Source organism: Macaca nemestrina, chromosome 6 (assembly GCF_043159975.1).
Source record: "Macaca nemestrina isolate mMacNem1 chromosome 6, mMacNem.hap1, whole genome shotgun sequence".
Taxonomy (NCBI): domain Eukaryota; kingdom Metazoa; phylum Chordata; class Mammalia; order Primates; family Cercopithecidae; genus Macaca; species Macaca nemestrina.
The window spans coordinates 36,831,085-36,848,016 of NC_092130.1; the positions used below are offsets into that span (position 1 = coordinate 36,831,085).

The 16,932-nt window shown below is 41.5% G+C and overlaps 1 protein-coding gene across 1 annotated transcript in view; it reads left to right on the forward strand.

The window, feature by feature from the left end:
• The window catches only part of LOC105466957 (nuclear receptor subfamily 3 group C member 1), a 454,549-nt gene that overhangs the window by 149,932 nt on the left and 287,685 nt on the right, over window positions 1-16,932 (forward strand). Inside the window, exon 2 of the mRNA XM_011716170.3 lies at window positions 5,951-6,136. The gene's annotated coding sequence lies outside the window, so the exon portion shown is untranslated. The remainder of the gene's footprint in view (window positions 1-5,950; window positions 6,137-16,932) is intronic.

Here is a 16,932-nt window from a genome sequence, read left to right on the forward strand (position 1 = left end):
GAATAAGAGGCATGGTAGGGAAAGTAACAGCACCCAAAGGATGTCTACATCCTATTCCTGGAATCTAGGAATATGTTACTTGACATGTCAAAAGGAGTCTTTGCAGATGTGATTAAAGTCACAGTCCTTGGGATGGGAAGATGATCCTGGATTATCGGAGTGAGCCCAGTGTAATCACCTAAGCCCTTACAGGCAGAAGAGGCAGAAGAGTCAGTTAGAAGAGGCAGGAAAGACACGAAGTGTGCGAGGGACTCGGCCCACTGTCGCTGGCTTTGGAAATGAAGGGGCAATGAGCCAAGGAATACGGGAAACCCCAGAAAGTGAAGAACAACCCTGACCAGAAAACTAGCAAGAAAACAAGACCAAAGCATCATACACATGCAACTGAACCCTGCCAGAAACCTGAATGATCCCGAAAGTGGATTCCCCCTAGACCTTGGGGAGGCCGAAGATATGGTTTGGCTGTGTCCCCACCCAAATCTCATCTTGAATTGTAGCTCTCATAATTCCCACGTGTTTTGGGAGGCACCCGGGAGGAGATAAATGAATCATGGGGGCCATTTCCCCCATACTGTTCTCATGGTAGTGAATAAGTCTCACAAGATCTGATGGTTTTATAAGGGGTTCCCCCTTTTGCTTGGCACTCATTCTCTCTTGACTATGGCCATGTAAGACATGTCTTTACCTTCTACCATGATGGTGAGGCCTCCCCAGGCAGGTGGAATTGTGAGTCCATTAAACCTCTTTTTCTTTATAAATTACCCAGTCTCGGGTATATCTTTATTAGCAGCATGAGAACAGACTAATACAGCCTACATCTTGATTTTGACCTATGCACCTCAGAGCAGAGAAAGCAGTCCAGCCTCCTGGACTTCTGGTCTATAGCACTGTGAGATCATAAATTGGGTGTATGCTGATGATGAGAAATATGAAGGGCTACCAAGTAGCTTTCTATTATTTATATACCTCACATACTCCTGCAGAAAGGCTTTCAGAAAGTGAGGTGTTGTAAATGGGAACCAACATGTTAACCAGTTCACAAACCCATCAGGAGCATGTCAGTTTCCCCACATCCTCATATAGGTACGGTCAGACTTTGAAAACATTTCCCTGTCTGATATGTCCAAAATCATTCATTTAATTATACTTTCCTAATTACTAGTAAGGTTGACCATCTTTTCATATCTTTACTGGTCCGTTTCCCACTATTGGAAATTGTTTGTATCTTTTCTCCATTTTCTTAAATTGCAAGTTTTGTCTTTTCTGGTTCATTTGCAATTCATTATATGATCCATAAACAAATTTCTTTGTTGTTATAATAGTTGCAACTATCTTCTCCCGGTTGATTGCTTGTTTATTTAATTTCACTTATGGTGCCATTTAAAATATATATATAGCAACTGATTTAACATAGTACATGTATCGATATTTTCTTTTGCAGTGTGTGATTTCTGGATCTTGTTTGTTTGAGAAATCCTCCCTGCCCTAAGGGGATTCTTAGAGGTGACTTAGAGCCTACCAAGGAAGATGGACAGTGAGAAGGGGCCAAACTTACAGGCTTTTCTGTTTCTGTGCCACTCATAATAGCACCTTGTTAGATCTCTTTTCTTTTTTTTCTTTTTTCTTTCTTTTTATTTTTTATTTATTTATTTATTTTTTTTGAGATAGAGTCTTGCTCTGTTGCCCAGGCTGGAGTGCAGTGGTGCAATCTTGGGTCCACCACGCCCAGCTAATTTTTTTGTATTTTTAGCAGAGACGGGGTTTCACCATATTGGCCAGCCTGGTCTCGATCTCCTGACATCGTGATCCACCCGCCTCAGCCTCCCAAAGTGGTGGGATTACAGGCGTGAGCCACCACGCCTGGCCTGTTAGATCTTTTATATATCAAACTCCTGTATAGGGTTTGCATTGAAGAAGTTTTGCTGTTGAAACACACACACACACACACACAGAATGTTACTGCATTTGCTAAGATTTCTGTCCACAGAGCCAAAAAGAGAAACATGATGAATTATATTAACTCGTAAGAGAAAATAAAGAATAAACACAATGTGTCACGTAGCTTTTGTTTGTTGGTAAAAGATGGACTACCAGACTGCTGGGAGAGGAAACCCCTTAGCACTGTGTCCTAGGCATATGGGCCGTCATGCAAAGGAGGGACCTAGTGAGCTACAGTAGATTCAGAAGATTCAGAAAGATTCTCAAATGGCCCTGCTTATGGAACTAGAGGGAGACAAGGAGTTCATCTCAGAATACAGGCTTCTCTTAGGGCTCTATTGAAAGTATGCATGTCCGGGCCAGGTCTTAAGTCACAGATCTCTTGCGAGCTGCAGCTAAGAGCTCTGATTGGTGCTTCAGCAGCTGGCGAATCAAAGGATCTGGCTGAGAGAGCAATTCTCCCGTCATCAGGCATTCATCCCAGTTTTGAGCCTCTGCTCTCCTTTCTCCTCTCTCCAGTAGGAATGAGAGGGCTTACGATTTAGCGAACTCAAATCCTTCATACTTTGAAGAATGCACAAGTTCAGTATCCTACAAAGGTGAAATAAACACACACAAATCACTGCTACCTTGCAGTTTATAAAACCTTTCCTATCCACAACTTCACATCTGTGAATTTAGTGCCCTTCACAATATGAGGAAATCTAGCTCAGTCTTTATTGTGGTGATGGCTGGATAGCCCAAATTAGCTGAAAATTTTTATTTTTAAAGATATATATATTTTGTCAGTGATATGTTTCTATCCCTAACAAAAGTACAGAGGTAAAGGAACACAATAGTTTACTTTATTATTAACTTGGCTTTTCCTTTAACTCTTTTGTCCCTCCCAACATATTTATATTCTTTCCTTTTTTTTCCCCTTTTTCTTTTTTTTTTTTTTTTTTTTTGGCTTGTATTAAAGTCTCATTTTACAGTCTCTCTGCAAGGGCCCCTTGGTCATACTTCACTTCATTTTTTATGTAACCTGCTTAAGTTTAAAATGATCTGTTTTCTTAAACAGGGTTAGCACACATGATAATATGTTTCCTGGCACTCTGCCACTGCCCTGTCACCCAGCTCTCTGGATTTAAGGCTTGTTTCTTCAAGAATGTGCAGAACTGTTCTGAAAAAAGAAAAAGAATTTGAAGCTCTTCTTCCAAGAAAGGCATGCAGAGGGATTTTTTCATACCTGTACCGTACAGAGGATGAGTACAGCATTTCCTTTGGGCAGTAAGAATATTCAAATTAAATATACTCAGCCAGATTTTTCTACCCCCACTCTAAAGTATGTATCAGTGGAACTTCCACTGTGTGTCAACCCATGAGTTTCCCCAAGAAGTCCTTGTTTCATGGGTCTGGGAATTGAACCAAGTGAAAAAGACTTACTGATTTCTCCCCAGATTGTGAAAGATCTCTATGTCTAGCTCTAAACAAATGTATAGCCAACACACAGTCTCAAGTATTTACCCAGAAAATCCTACATAGTTCATGTTTTATGTCTGTTTTTCCATTTTTGTTGTTGTTGTTGTCTTTGTTTTGTTTTGTTTTTTGAAACAAGGTCTCACTGTTGCCCAGGCTGGAGTGCAGTGGCACTATCATAGCTTACTGCAGCCTCAAACTTCTGGGCTCAAGTGATCCTCCAGCCTCAGCCTCCCAAGTAGCTGAGATAACAGGCGCACACCACCATGCCAGGCTAATTTTTTTGATTTTTTGTAGAGATGAGGCCTCATTACATTGCTCAGGCTGGTCTCAAACTCCTGGGTTCAAGCAATTTTCCCACTTCAGCTTCCCAAAGTACTGGGATTATAGGCGTGAGCCACCACACCCAACCCTTATACACCTTTTAAAGTACAAAGGAAATAGACTCACTCGCTACTTAATTAATATCCTGTAAATATCCTGGTAGGCAGAAAACAGAATTCCATGCATGGAGTCTAACTGAAGAGACTTTAATGAAGGAATTATCAATAGGGTAAATGAAGCCAATGAGGAATGTTGGAGCTTCAGGGGCTAGCAACAGCCAAAAGACATTTCTACCTCTTAAGCTAACAAGAAAAGGGAGGAAAGAGTGTTGTGGGAGCCCTGTGGGAGCTGGAGCTGAGAAGCGAGGCCTGCCTGGCTGGATCTAGGCTCACAGCTCATGGCCAGATGGCAGTGGAAAGACAGAGAGGGAGTAGGGACAAAACACTCTGGCCCCTCTCTTCCTGTCCTGAATTTCCTGCTTCCATTGGCCAAACCCAGCCAGCAAAGCTGGCAGGTGAAAGAGCCCAGGGGAAGCAGTCCACGGATCAGCCTCCTGAGGCACAGAGAAAGGCAGTGGTGGTGGATGGCCCAGGGAAGGGATACTTGCAGTGGGCACATGAAAAACAGCCATTGCTGGGGTTAAGAGTGAGCAGGTTTGAAATTTGCTGAAGATGATCTTTTTAGACAATCTAATTCTGTTCATGAGATTTTTGGTGTTGGCAGGGAGTGGTAAATGGCTTAATTTATTGTGAAGAAGCACTCTTGCCTTCTGAGTGAACTGACCTTGCTAAGAGATATGAGCTGAATCCAATGCATGAGAATTCAGTGGACCTCACAGAGTCATAAAATTTTTAAGCTGGAAGGGACCTTTTACAAAGCCTCTAACTCAGTCACTGTATTTTAGAGATAGGAAAAAGTGGGCTCATGATGAGTCTTCTTCCTTCATTCCTTTCATTCATAAGGAGACAATTTTTGCTTGATTGCCTACTAAGTACTAGGCACTGTTCTAATGATGAGAATGCAATAGTGAACAAAATAATATTCTGCTCTCATGGAGCTTATGTTCTAGAGAGGCAATAAACATCAATAACAAAAAACATGCTAGGTGAGAAGGGAATATGTGCTATTAAAAAAATACGGCAAAATAAGACAGTAGAGGAGGGCAAGAGATGGAAAGTATCCTTCATATGGTAGACATGGAAGACCACTCTGGTTGGCACATTTGAACAGGGACCTGAAGGAGATAAGGGACAGGCCATGTGAACTTCCAAAGCAAGAGCATTCCAGGCTGAAGGGACAGGAAGTGAAGAGCCGCGAGGGGAGCATGCTTGGTGCTGAGCTCAGTGAGAGAGGGTTGGGATGATAGGAGATGAAATCAGCAGACCAGCTGTGGGCCAGGCATGAGGAGCCTTGCAGGCTTAGTGGAACATTGCACTTCATTTTCAGGGTGATAGGAAGCCATTGCAGGGTACTGAGCAGAGTAGAGACATGATGTGATGTATATTTTAACAAGATCAATCTGGCCACTGTGCAAGAAAGGACTGAAGGAGGCCAGGGGAGAAGGGAGACCAGACCAGGCAGGAGGCTGTTGGAGTCATCCTGGGGAGGGAGGACAATGGCTGGGGCCAGCATGGAAGTAGGGGAGGTAGTGAGAAGCCATCAGATTCTGGATATGTGTGAACATAGGACTGACAAGATCTGCCAATGGAGTAGCTAGAGGGCAGTGAGACAGAGGAGTCAAGGGTGACCCCAAGCTTGTTGACCTGAACATTGGGAGAGATGGAGCTGACATTACTGAGCTTGGGAGAGGAGGAGGTTTGGTGGAGTAGGGGGATAAACAGGAATTAAGTAAGAGACTTGTAGAGTTTCAGAGGCCCATTAAATGTCTATGCAAAAAATATATAAATACATATACATACATAGATACATATGGAGATGCATGTGTGTGTGTGAAGCTCAGGAGAGGAGTTGATGCTTGAACTACAAATTTGGAGATGGTATTTAGAGTCATAGAGGATGAAGTCATCACAGAGTGAGCACAGCTATAAAAGAGCAAGATTAGCACTGAGCCCCGAAACATACTAATAATATTAGTAACACTTATTCTTTTTTATTATTATTTTTACAGCTAGCACTCGGCACTATATGCCAGGCACATAGTGCACTTTACATACGTTATCTTTTTAAATTCTCATAACAGTCATGTGAGAAAGTTATCCCCATTTTACAGATAACAAAGTTGAGAAACAGAGGAATTAACCAGCGTGCTCAAGTCCCACAGCCCATATGTGGCAAGGCTGGGAAGTGAATCCAGACAATCTGACTCAAGATGAAGCAGTGATCCCAGGCTTACATAGCAAGTTTGTGGCAGAAGATGTCTGACAAGCTTCTCTCTATGCTACGCTGCCTCTGCTGAGTAAGTTCTTTCACTTCCATGCCGAGTCACTCAAAAGTACAGAATCACACTGGAACAATGGGCACCCAAATATCAAGTTTACAAATTTACAAATTTGATCTCATTTCTTCCTCCAACATGTTAAAGGTTCTGAATCTCTCTTTAGTGTCTCTCTGATGCTAAGCATAGGGTCTTGCTCACAGGAGCTGCTCCATCACAGAGGACTAAGGACTGAAAGGCCACTGGGGATTAACTATCTCGCTTTGATGGTAGGCAGAGTGAGAAGGGAAGCTATATCCATATGGCTGAGATTGTAAATCAAGGCTGGGAAGAAACCACCTTCTGGAAGTCACACAAGACAGATGACTTCCTAGTTGTATCTGTGACACATGGACCTGCCTAGGAGAATTAATTACAACTGAAGACGTGAACTGGAGGGTAGTCAGCATCCATTCTGAAGGTCTGTTTAGTGCTGATCTCTCTCGGGACATGGCTGTCTCTGCCCCAGTCAGGGCCTCCTCTCAAAGAATGGCATTTTCTTGTGTTTTGTACCTAAGCAGGCAGCACAGATAGCATCACTTTGCCTTTCCACCACTAGCCTTCAGAGATGTGGCGGAACCATAATTGGAACCTTTCAAAGAGCTATTTGGATAAACAAACTGTCAGTTCTCAGTTATAAATAAACTGCTATCAGCCATCTGAAAGAGACAAAATGATAGCAGTGTACCAAAATGCAAAGGGACACGCACCTCAGAACGCCAAGCTATCCAAGACCAGTTACGTAATCTGTAACTCCCACCACCTCCATTTCCCAAATGGATCTGGAGCGTGATGTAAGGAAAATAGCTCAGCCTTTGTGGTCAGACAGGTCTGGGTCTGAATTCTGTCTCTGATGTTCTTTAGTGGTGGCCTTGAGCTGGGTGTTTAATTCCTGAGAGCCTCATCATCCTCATTTGTAAAGTGGGGAGAGGAGGAAATAATTCCTAAATTCATAGGGTTGCTGTGAGAATATAAACAGAACGAATATGGAAGCAACACAGGAACTGGGACATGATGGTACTCAGTAAACAATAGCTCTAGTGGTGACGATGATGGTGACGGTAACAGACACAGTGGTAATAATAATGGTGATGACCGTGGTGGTACAAATATCATCATCCAGCATTTGAGGACCTGTGCTGGGCCCCGGACTCTGTGGGATATAAACTGGAAGTCTCAGAGCTGCTGCTTCAAAAGAGAATAACAGTGAGATTAAACTAAAATGCTTGAAAACCCAATTACTTAACTGTTATTAACAACAATGAGAATATTTAACATTTATTCAGTGTCTGCCATGTGACAGGAACAGCCACAAGTAGTTTATATATGTTTCATTTAATCCTCACAAAACCCTTTTGAAAAACAAAGGATAATTAGCTCCATGTCAGATTAGAAACCCAGGGCTCACAAAGGTTAAGTTCTGGATAAAAAAGCAATTGCTCACAACTTCTCTAGTAAAGCTGAGAGTTATTGACTCCAACCACTACATCAAAACACAGAGTGCATTGTACCCTACAGTAATAATGGATCACTGTCAGCATCTTCTACACATATCAATTTGCGATTTTTTGTATACCCCCTTGCTCCTGGCATTATAAAGATACACAAGCAAATGCAAGAGAGACTAACTGTAACTGAAGAGCCCCTGAAGAATAGTGATTCTGTCTGCCTCTGCAATACCTAGCACTGGTTATTTCTTCAATCTTGCTATACTTTAAGAGAAAGAGGCAAATCTTAAATATTGTTTTGCTCATAAAATAAATCCTGCAAGGGTGCTGTTCTTTATGATGTCAATGATATTCAATGCTTACAGTAATGGATTAAAATCAATAGAGAAGGTGCTATTATCCTCATCTGACAAAAAAAAAAAAAAAAAATGGCACGGAGTGACGCATGACTGTTCTCTAAAAGCCTAAACTGATATATTTTAGATTCTAACATATGTCATCCCTGCTATTGTCTGAAGAAAAAAAAAGCATAGCTAAGTACATGTTGAAAATCACTTTTTTTATTTTAAAGGTTATTTTAGATGCTGCTATTACTTTCAAATGTAAGCATTAGTGGTTGGTGTTATTTACGGTTTATTCTGATGTGCTCATTTTCAGTGCCATTAAGCTAAGCTATTATGATCCAGAATGTGTCATGTTATTAATCCCTCCAGAATAGACATCCTAACTTGTTCACAATCATATTCCCAGAAGGCCGAAGGCAGTACTGGTATGAGGGTTGCTCTCAATAAGTATTTTTTCTGGAAAAAAGAAATTGTAAATGTCCGATTTAGGGTCATACACCTGGGAAAAGCTAAAGCAGCAATTCAAGCCCAGAGCTGTCTAACTCTAGACCCCAAGCTCATAACCACTGCACTGTGTTGCCTGCGTCCCAACCAGATGTACAGTAACTATTCTAAGAGGGAAGAGGTCAGGGTGCTCTGAGATGGTGAATATGTAGGGCTTGTGCTTATGGTTCTTATGAGAAATTCACACAAATTAATAAAAGCATGTTTGAGATGCATATGAGGATTTACACCAGAGATGGCAAACAAGTAAATCAGGGAGATAGTTCGCCAGTCCCACACAGTATATTTAACATTTAAGATTGGGAGGTTTCATTTTACAAATATAGATTTCTTCCTTTTCTTAAAAAGTTGATGATCTAGAAAAACTGGATCGTATTCCAGATGGCTTTAATGAACTGGATCCACTGCTGCCTGCAGCCCACGCATGTGCTCTTGAGTTTGCCCAGTTCTCAGAACTCCCTATTTTTCCTGCAAACTTCACTTGTTTATACATCTTGCCTGGCCCCCATAGATATATGAAGGGCAACCTCCTGTGGAGGCTCACGCACGGAGCTAGGGCATATTTCAGCTTTTAGTTAGCAAGGCAGAGGTCCTTGATCAGTAATTGCTACCACTGGAGAAAGTGAGGAGAGCCTGGACCTCGTGTGGACCAGGCCACCTCCACCCAGGGAACATCAGTCTGTGGCTGTGTCCACAGAGGTTTTCTCTGAGCAGTTCCACCACCCACCATGAACTCCTGACCATCCGTTGCCAGTTCTCCTTCCTGCCTTCCTTGCTAGCTGCTGATCATTAGTTCCTTTCTCTCCCTTTACAACAAGATTCTTATTCACTTCTCTTACCACCTATTGTTTTCACTGTGGAATTCCTGTTAAAGGTGTTCAAAAAAGTTATTTTTCTTCTTACTTAAAAATACCTTGTTTTCAACTTCCCACAGTAGTTCCCCAAGTTCATGAGAAAGCAGGACCATAGCAAGCCATGAAAATAAATATGAGACCTCCCTTTAAGCCTTTTGTTGAAAACTTAGTGTGAGACAGGTGTGTATAAAAATAGAAGAAAATGTCTTTTCTGTATCATACTTCACAATTTTCAAGGCACAATTACATCTACTGTATAATTTGATTCCCCAAACAAACCAATGAGATGGGCAGAGTGAAAGTAAGGTATTTATGTTTCAGAGGAGATTTCACCTTAGAACCAAAGTCTGCATTCAAGGATCAATGATCAATGGGCAAGAGAATGCAGGTTAGTGCTTCCCTGACCCAGAGTGAATTGCCACAAGTACAATTCAGCTCTCACCTAACCATAGGTAGTTTACACTTTATCAGGGACCTTTGCTCTGGAAGAACTGAAACTGAAGTGCAACTGCTGAGGACCTACTCAAACATCCCTTCCTCGCCTCTTACCTCTTTCCTTCCTTTTACAAGTGACTATTGAGTACCCCTATGTGCCAAGCACTGTGCTAATCCCAGGCCACACAATAATGTCCGACTGTATAATGCCAAGAGAAGGTAGCTCAAATGCTACAATACTGCCACCTTGTACTCACATGGCTCTTTATGATTTTCAAAGCCATTTTGCAGCACCCCTGTGTGCTGAGTATATACCTATTTTATAGATAGAATTTAAGTTCAGAAAAGCAAAGTGACATACAGCTAGGAAGCACACAGCTAAGATTCAAACCTGGTCTTAACACTTTGGGTCCAATGATCTTTTCACTATTGCTACTACTGGCACCCACCAGTACCTGGCACATAGTAGGTGCTCAAGAAATGTATGCTAAACATAAATTACCATCACACTGCCTCTCAAAATGACTAGAAACATCTAACGTAACATTTCTCCTTCAAGGCCAAGAAAACAGGCCTCTCAGGAATCTTTCAAACCTATTGCTCAGTAAAAGCCAACAGTGCCTGAAAGTAATCACTATTATTTTCACCGAAAGCCACATATGAAGCTAGAGAGATATAAAACAAACACCTCCACTGAGGAAGATAACTGTAAATAAAGCTTTTTTCTCAGGTTCGTTGACATTCTTGTTTGACCAGAACAATCAGTTAAGAAGGAAATATTTTTCCCTATCTACCTCAAACCAAATTCCAAACCCGAAGTCCAATATTGGGTGGTAAGCAGTAAAGCAAGTTGCTTAACCTTTTCATGCTCCTTTTCCCCAGCTGAGTTTCCAAATCTACCATGGCAATGGTCCAAAGAGTCTCCTCTTCAATTTTTCTTCTGTTTTGCAATTTGGTGGGAACAGAGGGGTACGTGGGGAGCAAGTTTGATAGGAAAACTATGGCTTGGTCTGGTTCAAATATCAGTACAGAAACATGAGGGAGTAACTCAAGAGCCAATTCTGTGGTTTGAACCTTCCCCATTGGAGGCCTGGCTGTCCACACTCTTCACTCTGGAATGGCCCAAGAGGATCTGCTGCCTGCTACTGCTCTAATTCTAGCCCACCCCTTCCTGCATAGGGCCTGGCCAGAGTCAGTTCTCCCTCGGGAAAGGGCAATCTGGATGCTGGTAGGTAACAGAGCTGCCATCTAATTCACCCAGTTCACAACCACCTCACTCCTTCTCTACTACTCAACCCTCATTGTCCTTACCCTGTCCAACCACATCTCTACCACTCACAGAATCAATGGGTACACTGGAGTGATGCTGGAAGTGACAGACAAGAGCATAAATCCTATAAAACATAGGATATGTGGCCATAGGAGAATACAGCTTTTAGTGGATTTTTAACCCTCTAGCCCACTGTCTTTTCCACTCTTACTCCCTCCTGTTTCTCTCTCCCCTGTTTAAATCACCCAGTGTTTCTCAAAGTGTGATCTCTGGACCAGTAGCATCAGCATTGTGATGGTTGATACTGAGTGTCACTTTGATTGGATTGAAGGATGCAAGTATTGTTCCTGGGTGTGTCTGTGAGGGTGTTGCCAAAGGAGATTCACATTTGAGTCAGTGGGCTGGGGAAGGCAGACCCACCCTTATTCTGGTAGGCACCATCTAATCAGCTGCCGGTGAATATAAAGCAGGCAGAAAAACATGGAAACAGAGAGACTGGCTTAGACTCCCAGCCTGCATCTTTCTCCCATGCTGGATGCTTCCTGCCCTCGAACATCGGACCCCAAGTTCTCGGTTTTGGGACTCAGACTAGCTCTCCTTCCTCCTCAGCATGTAGGCAGCCTAGTGTGGGACCTTGTGATTGTGTAAGTTAATTATATATATATTTGTGAATATATTCACATATATGAATTTGTCAAAATTCTCCTGTGAGTTTTTCAGAAATGCATATTCTCAGGCCCCACCTCAGACCCACTGAATCACTCAAGGTGGGGCCCAGCCATCTGTGTTTTAGGCAGCCCTCTATTTGAATCTGATGCACACCCAAGACTATGAACCACTGATTTAAACAATTTCTCCCTCCCACTGGGTATTATTCTTCTAGATCTCCTCACTGGTGTCTATCTTCTCATACTTATATAAATGGACAAAGATTTTGTAATCACACTAATAGAGTCTGCAAACTATAATCTTCCATATGAGGTGAGAAGAAATGTCAACCTCTGAAAATTCAGCTAAAAGTAGCCAGTAAGGTGTCATGAGTTCAGAGAACATGAACTCCGATATCAGATGGCTCTGGGTTCAAGTTCATCAAATATTCAAATCCACCACCTGCTGGCTGTGGGATCTTAGGGTAATTATTCACCTTCTGGACATTGCCCATAAAGCATAAAGATATCAGTGTTATAGGGCTGTTATGAAGATTAAGTGAAGAAGCACATGGGCAGTACTTGTGACATACAGTAGCCATTCAGGAAACATACTCATCTTCCTCCTCACCCCACCTCCAGTAAAATTACAATAAAAATACACTCACCTGCACATCAATGTTCTTCCTTGCCTCTCATAAGTCTATATCAAGGAAATAGGAGATCTCCTGAGGCCAATCAAAAGACCAAATTATCTCTCTGCCTGTTGTCCAAGCAAGGTGGCCAGCTTTTATGCTCAGGATTAGAACATGACCAATATAAATGGTAAAACCTAGTCCTTTTATTTTATTTAATCTAATGGTGACTGGTTTTGGAAGGAGACAGAAATTAGCATGAAATCTAGTGGACAGGGATTTTGTGTTTAATAATTTTTATTCATCCAAAACTATCCAACAGAAAGAAAGTGTGACAGATACTTTATCACATGAACTGACTTATTTTTGCTTCTAAGAAGGAGCAGGCCTGGTGCAGTGGCTCACGCCTGTAATCTCAGCACTTTGGGATGCCAAGGTGGATGGATCACGAGGTCAGGAGATCAAGACCATCCTGGCTAACACGATGAAACCCCATCTGTACTAAAAAATACAAAAAATTAGCCAGGCATGGTGGCACGCGCCTGTAGTTCCCACTACTGAGGAGGCGGAGGCAGGACAATCACTTGAATTCGGGAGGTGGAGGTTGCAGTGAGCGGAGTCACTGCACTCCAGCCTGGGCAACAGAACAAGACCCCGTCTCAAAAACAAAAGAAAAGAAAAGAAAAGAAAAGAAAAAGAAAAAAAAAGGAGCAAAGGATTTCAAAGATTTTCCATAGTCTGGACAAAACAGTCCTTAAAAATATCCCATTCCCTTTGTGCTGTGTAACATTTATTAACTGCTTACTACATGCCTGATCCTAAGCTATTAAATGATATACATGCATTTGTGCACTGAATCCTCAGAAGTAATTACTATCACCCCCTCTCCCAATGTAAAGATGAGAAAACTGAGATTTAGAAGCTAAAGGCAACTTGCCTAAAATCACCATGACCTGGACTCTGAGGTCCTAGTGCAGAGTCTGTGCTCCGAACCACTAAACCTCCAATTACTAATTCAGTTTTTCAGGTAGCTCTATATAAGAGAGGGGCTCTCCTGAGTAGTAGAAACCAATATTCTACCCATTGGAAAGTTTTGTGACCCCACTACCAATCAGTCAGTCAGCATTCTGATTGATAAATCTGTCTCCTGTTAATTTCTTTATAAGTTTGCTCCTGGTAGCCTGATACACTCAGGGACAGCTCATTGAATGAAGCTTTATAAGCTGCAAAGGTGAGGCTTAGGTCCTGTCCTGAGCTCACCCCACCAAGGAATTGCCTACCCAAGCAGGCCCGCTGGAGGCAGCTAGCCAGCCAGCCAGTTGTTTCCTTTCATACCACTTTAAATGATTCAATCACAGCTCACATAATACAGACAATTCAGAGAAAAATTTAGGATGATTATGTTGGAAGGAGCAGAATTCTAGGAGCTTTAAGGATATAGTAGAGGTGAATGCAGCCAGAAATTCTAAGTTAATGATGGCAAGTAGGTTTCATTTTATGTGACAAATCTAATCAACTGGTGATAGTGAATGCCTAGGGCTCTACATGGAGAAGGATTCTGAGGCCACTACTGGGCTATACAGTAGAGAATGTCATGATTAATTAGCAGTGTCTGCCATGATCACAGGCAGGCATGGGGGCCCATATGTCATATATTCACCATATATATGGTGGAGAATGTCATAATTAGCAGCATCTGCCATGATCACAGGAGGATCATGCCGTATATTTACTATCTCTTAAGTGTTAGAATCTCAGTTGATATCGCTCATTATATTGAATGTAGTATCCAATTACATTTGAGTAGAAAATAATGTGTTTTCAAAAATATTTACCAATCATAAATTGTATGAAATCACTGCACTATGGGCTGATTCCTGCTGGTGCACATACAAACTTGTAATTGCTTTGTTAGTACTTCTATCCTTTGAAATTAGTGTCCACCACAGTGTGGTAAAAAGAAAAAGAAAAAAATTATTTCAGTGTAAGAACTTTGGGAGTTCATCTCAAACCTGAATTTTTTTGTGAGCAGAAGAAGTTGTTGCTTTTGGGACATGGATCTGTGTATCCAACATCACAAAATCATAAGTTAAACTTCTTTTATTTTTAGATGAAGCTTTGCTGTGTCGCCCAGGCTGAAGTGCAGTGTGCGATCTCGGCTCACTGAAAACTCTGTCTCCCAGGTTCAAGCAGTTCTTTTGCCTCAGTCTCCCAAGTAGCTGAGATTACAGGCGTGCACCACCACACCTGGCTAATTTTTGTATTTTTAGTAGAAAAGGGGGTTCACCATGTTGTTCAGGCTGGTCTCAAACTCCTGACCTCAAGTGATCTACCCGTCTCAGCCTCCCAAAGTGCTGGGATTACTTTGCCTGGCCCATAAGTTAAATATTTTAAGGGGGTAAAAAGCACAGTTTTTTCTAATTAAAATCCCAAGACGACCCCTACATATATGGTCACCAAATTTCTGACAATACTGTTATTACTCTGCAATAGGGAAAGTAGGCCTTTGTAACAAACAATGCTGAGTCTATTGAATTCTCATATGAGAAAAAAAGAAGGGAGAAAGAGTACTGAACCCACCTCACACGATTTATAAAAATCAACTTCAGATATGAAGAGAAAAACAATAATCTTTCAAAAGATAACATAGGAAAATACTTTCATCACATCAGGATAAGCAATACTTTCTTAAATAAGACATTAAAAGTACCAAACAGAAGAAAAAGATTGATGAATTGAACTATATTAAAATTTAAAACTTCTGCTCATCAAAAAATATTATCAAGAGAATGAAAAGACAACCTATAGTGTGGGAAAAAATATTTGCCTCCAAATATCTACATATTTTGTGTATCCAGAACATATTTACATTTTAAATTCACCTAAATCAGTCAGATAATCCAATAGAAAAAATGGGCAAAAATATTTGAGAAGCTATTTCACAAAAGAGGATATGAAACTGGTCAATATAAGAGCTTAACATCTTACTCATCAAGGAAATGCAAATGAAAACTGCAATGAGATAATGCAATGCACCCACCACACCAGAATAGCTAAATTTTTTGAAAGGAACTTGTAATCACAAGTGTTGATGAGAATGTACAGTGACTGGAGCTCTCACATACTGCTGTGATGTAAATTGGTACAATGTTGAAACTCTTTGGCATTACCTACTAAAACTAAATGAATATGGACATTATGATATAGTCACTTTCACTCTTAAATATATAAATAACAGGAAGGTGTATATATGCACCAAAAATACGTGCAAGAATGTTCATAGCAGCATCAATTGTAATAACAAAAGGCTGGGAACAACACAAATATTCCTCAACAATAAAACAGACAAATATGGAATATTTATACAATGCAATATTATATACAGCAACAAGAAGAAATGTCTGCTCCATATAACAACATGGATGAATCTCACAAGCATATGGTTGAGTAAGTGTAATAAAAGAAGCCAGACACCAAAGCGTGCATGCTATATCATCTGCATCATTCCGTTTATAGAAACTCAGGACCAAAATTTATTGTAATAGAAGTGAAAAGAGCAGTTTTCTTTGGGTGAGATAGGAATTCATCTGGGTTGCTGAAAATGTTCTATCTCCTTATTTGGATGGTGGTTAGGACACTGATTTCATTTAAAGACTTGATCTGTCGTGACAAAGGTCAGAAAGGTGGGAATAGTGCATGTGAATGGAGCACAAGTGGGCTTCCGTGAGCTGCTGATGCTGCGCATCTTGACATGGGTGTGGTTACATGACACTCTATACACGTTGTTCAAGCTACTCGCTTATTGCTTCTGCCCATTACAGTGTGGATTTTTTGTCTTAAAAAAGCTTTTACTTAAAAAAAGAAAAAGTACTGTGTACTGCATTTGAGGGAGAAATGGCACTAAAAATCCTAAATAATATGGACTGATCATCTTAACTGGTGATAACAAGAATAGAAAACATTGAGTATGTAATATGCATCAAGCACTGTGCTAAGCACCTCATGTGGAGGCTGTCATTTAATGCTCCTGTTTCCCATGAAGATTGGTCCTATTATGAGCCACATTTTACAGATGAAGAATCTGAGGCTTAGCAAGCTCAAGGGACTTGCCTGAGCTCAAACAGCTAGTAAGTAGCAGAGCTGGGACTCCAGCCCTCGTAGTCTGTCAAGTAGAAAAATGGACTTGAAATAATGTCTCTTAAAGACGAGCACATGCGTTCCTGCTCTCTGGCCACATATGTGCTTAGAAAGCTGCCCACTGTCTGCCTGCCCAGTGGGTTCACCCTCAGCTGCTCAGGCCCAACAGAAAGATACTGTGAATTGGCTTTTCCCTCACATGTCGTCAGCCTCCAGGACTGAGGAGAGGCGGGTTTGTTTGCTTTGGATCTCAGGGAAATACTGTGGCCAGCACTCACTGGATTTCCTGTAACTGGAAAAGAGTGATGTAATGACATTCGATGAAGGTGGAAAACAGGCCTCACCATGAGCCGTGTGTGAAACCACCCTTTGTCGTGCCAGGCCTCAGACAGGCCCTCAGCCCATTCTACCATGCGCCTACAGGACACACACCCCTTCACACCTCCTCTTCAAGCCCCCTTGAGACTCCTCTCTTCTAAGAACTCCACGATGGAAAATACTAAC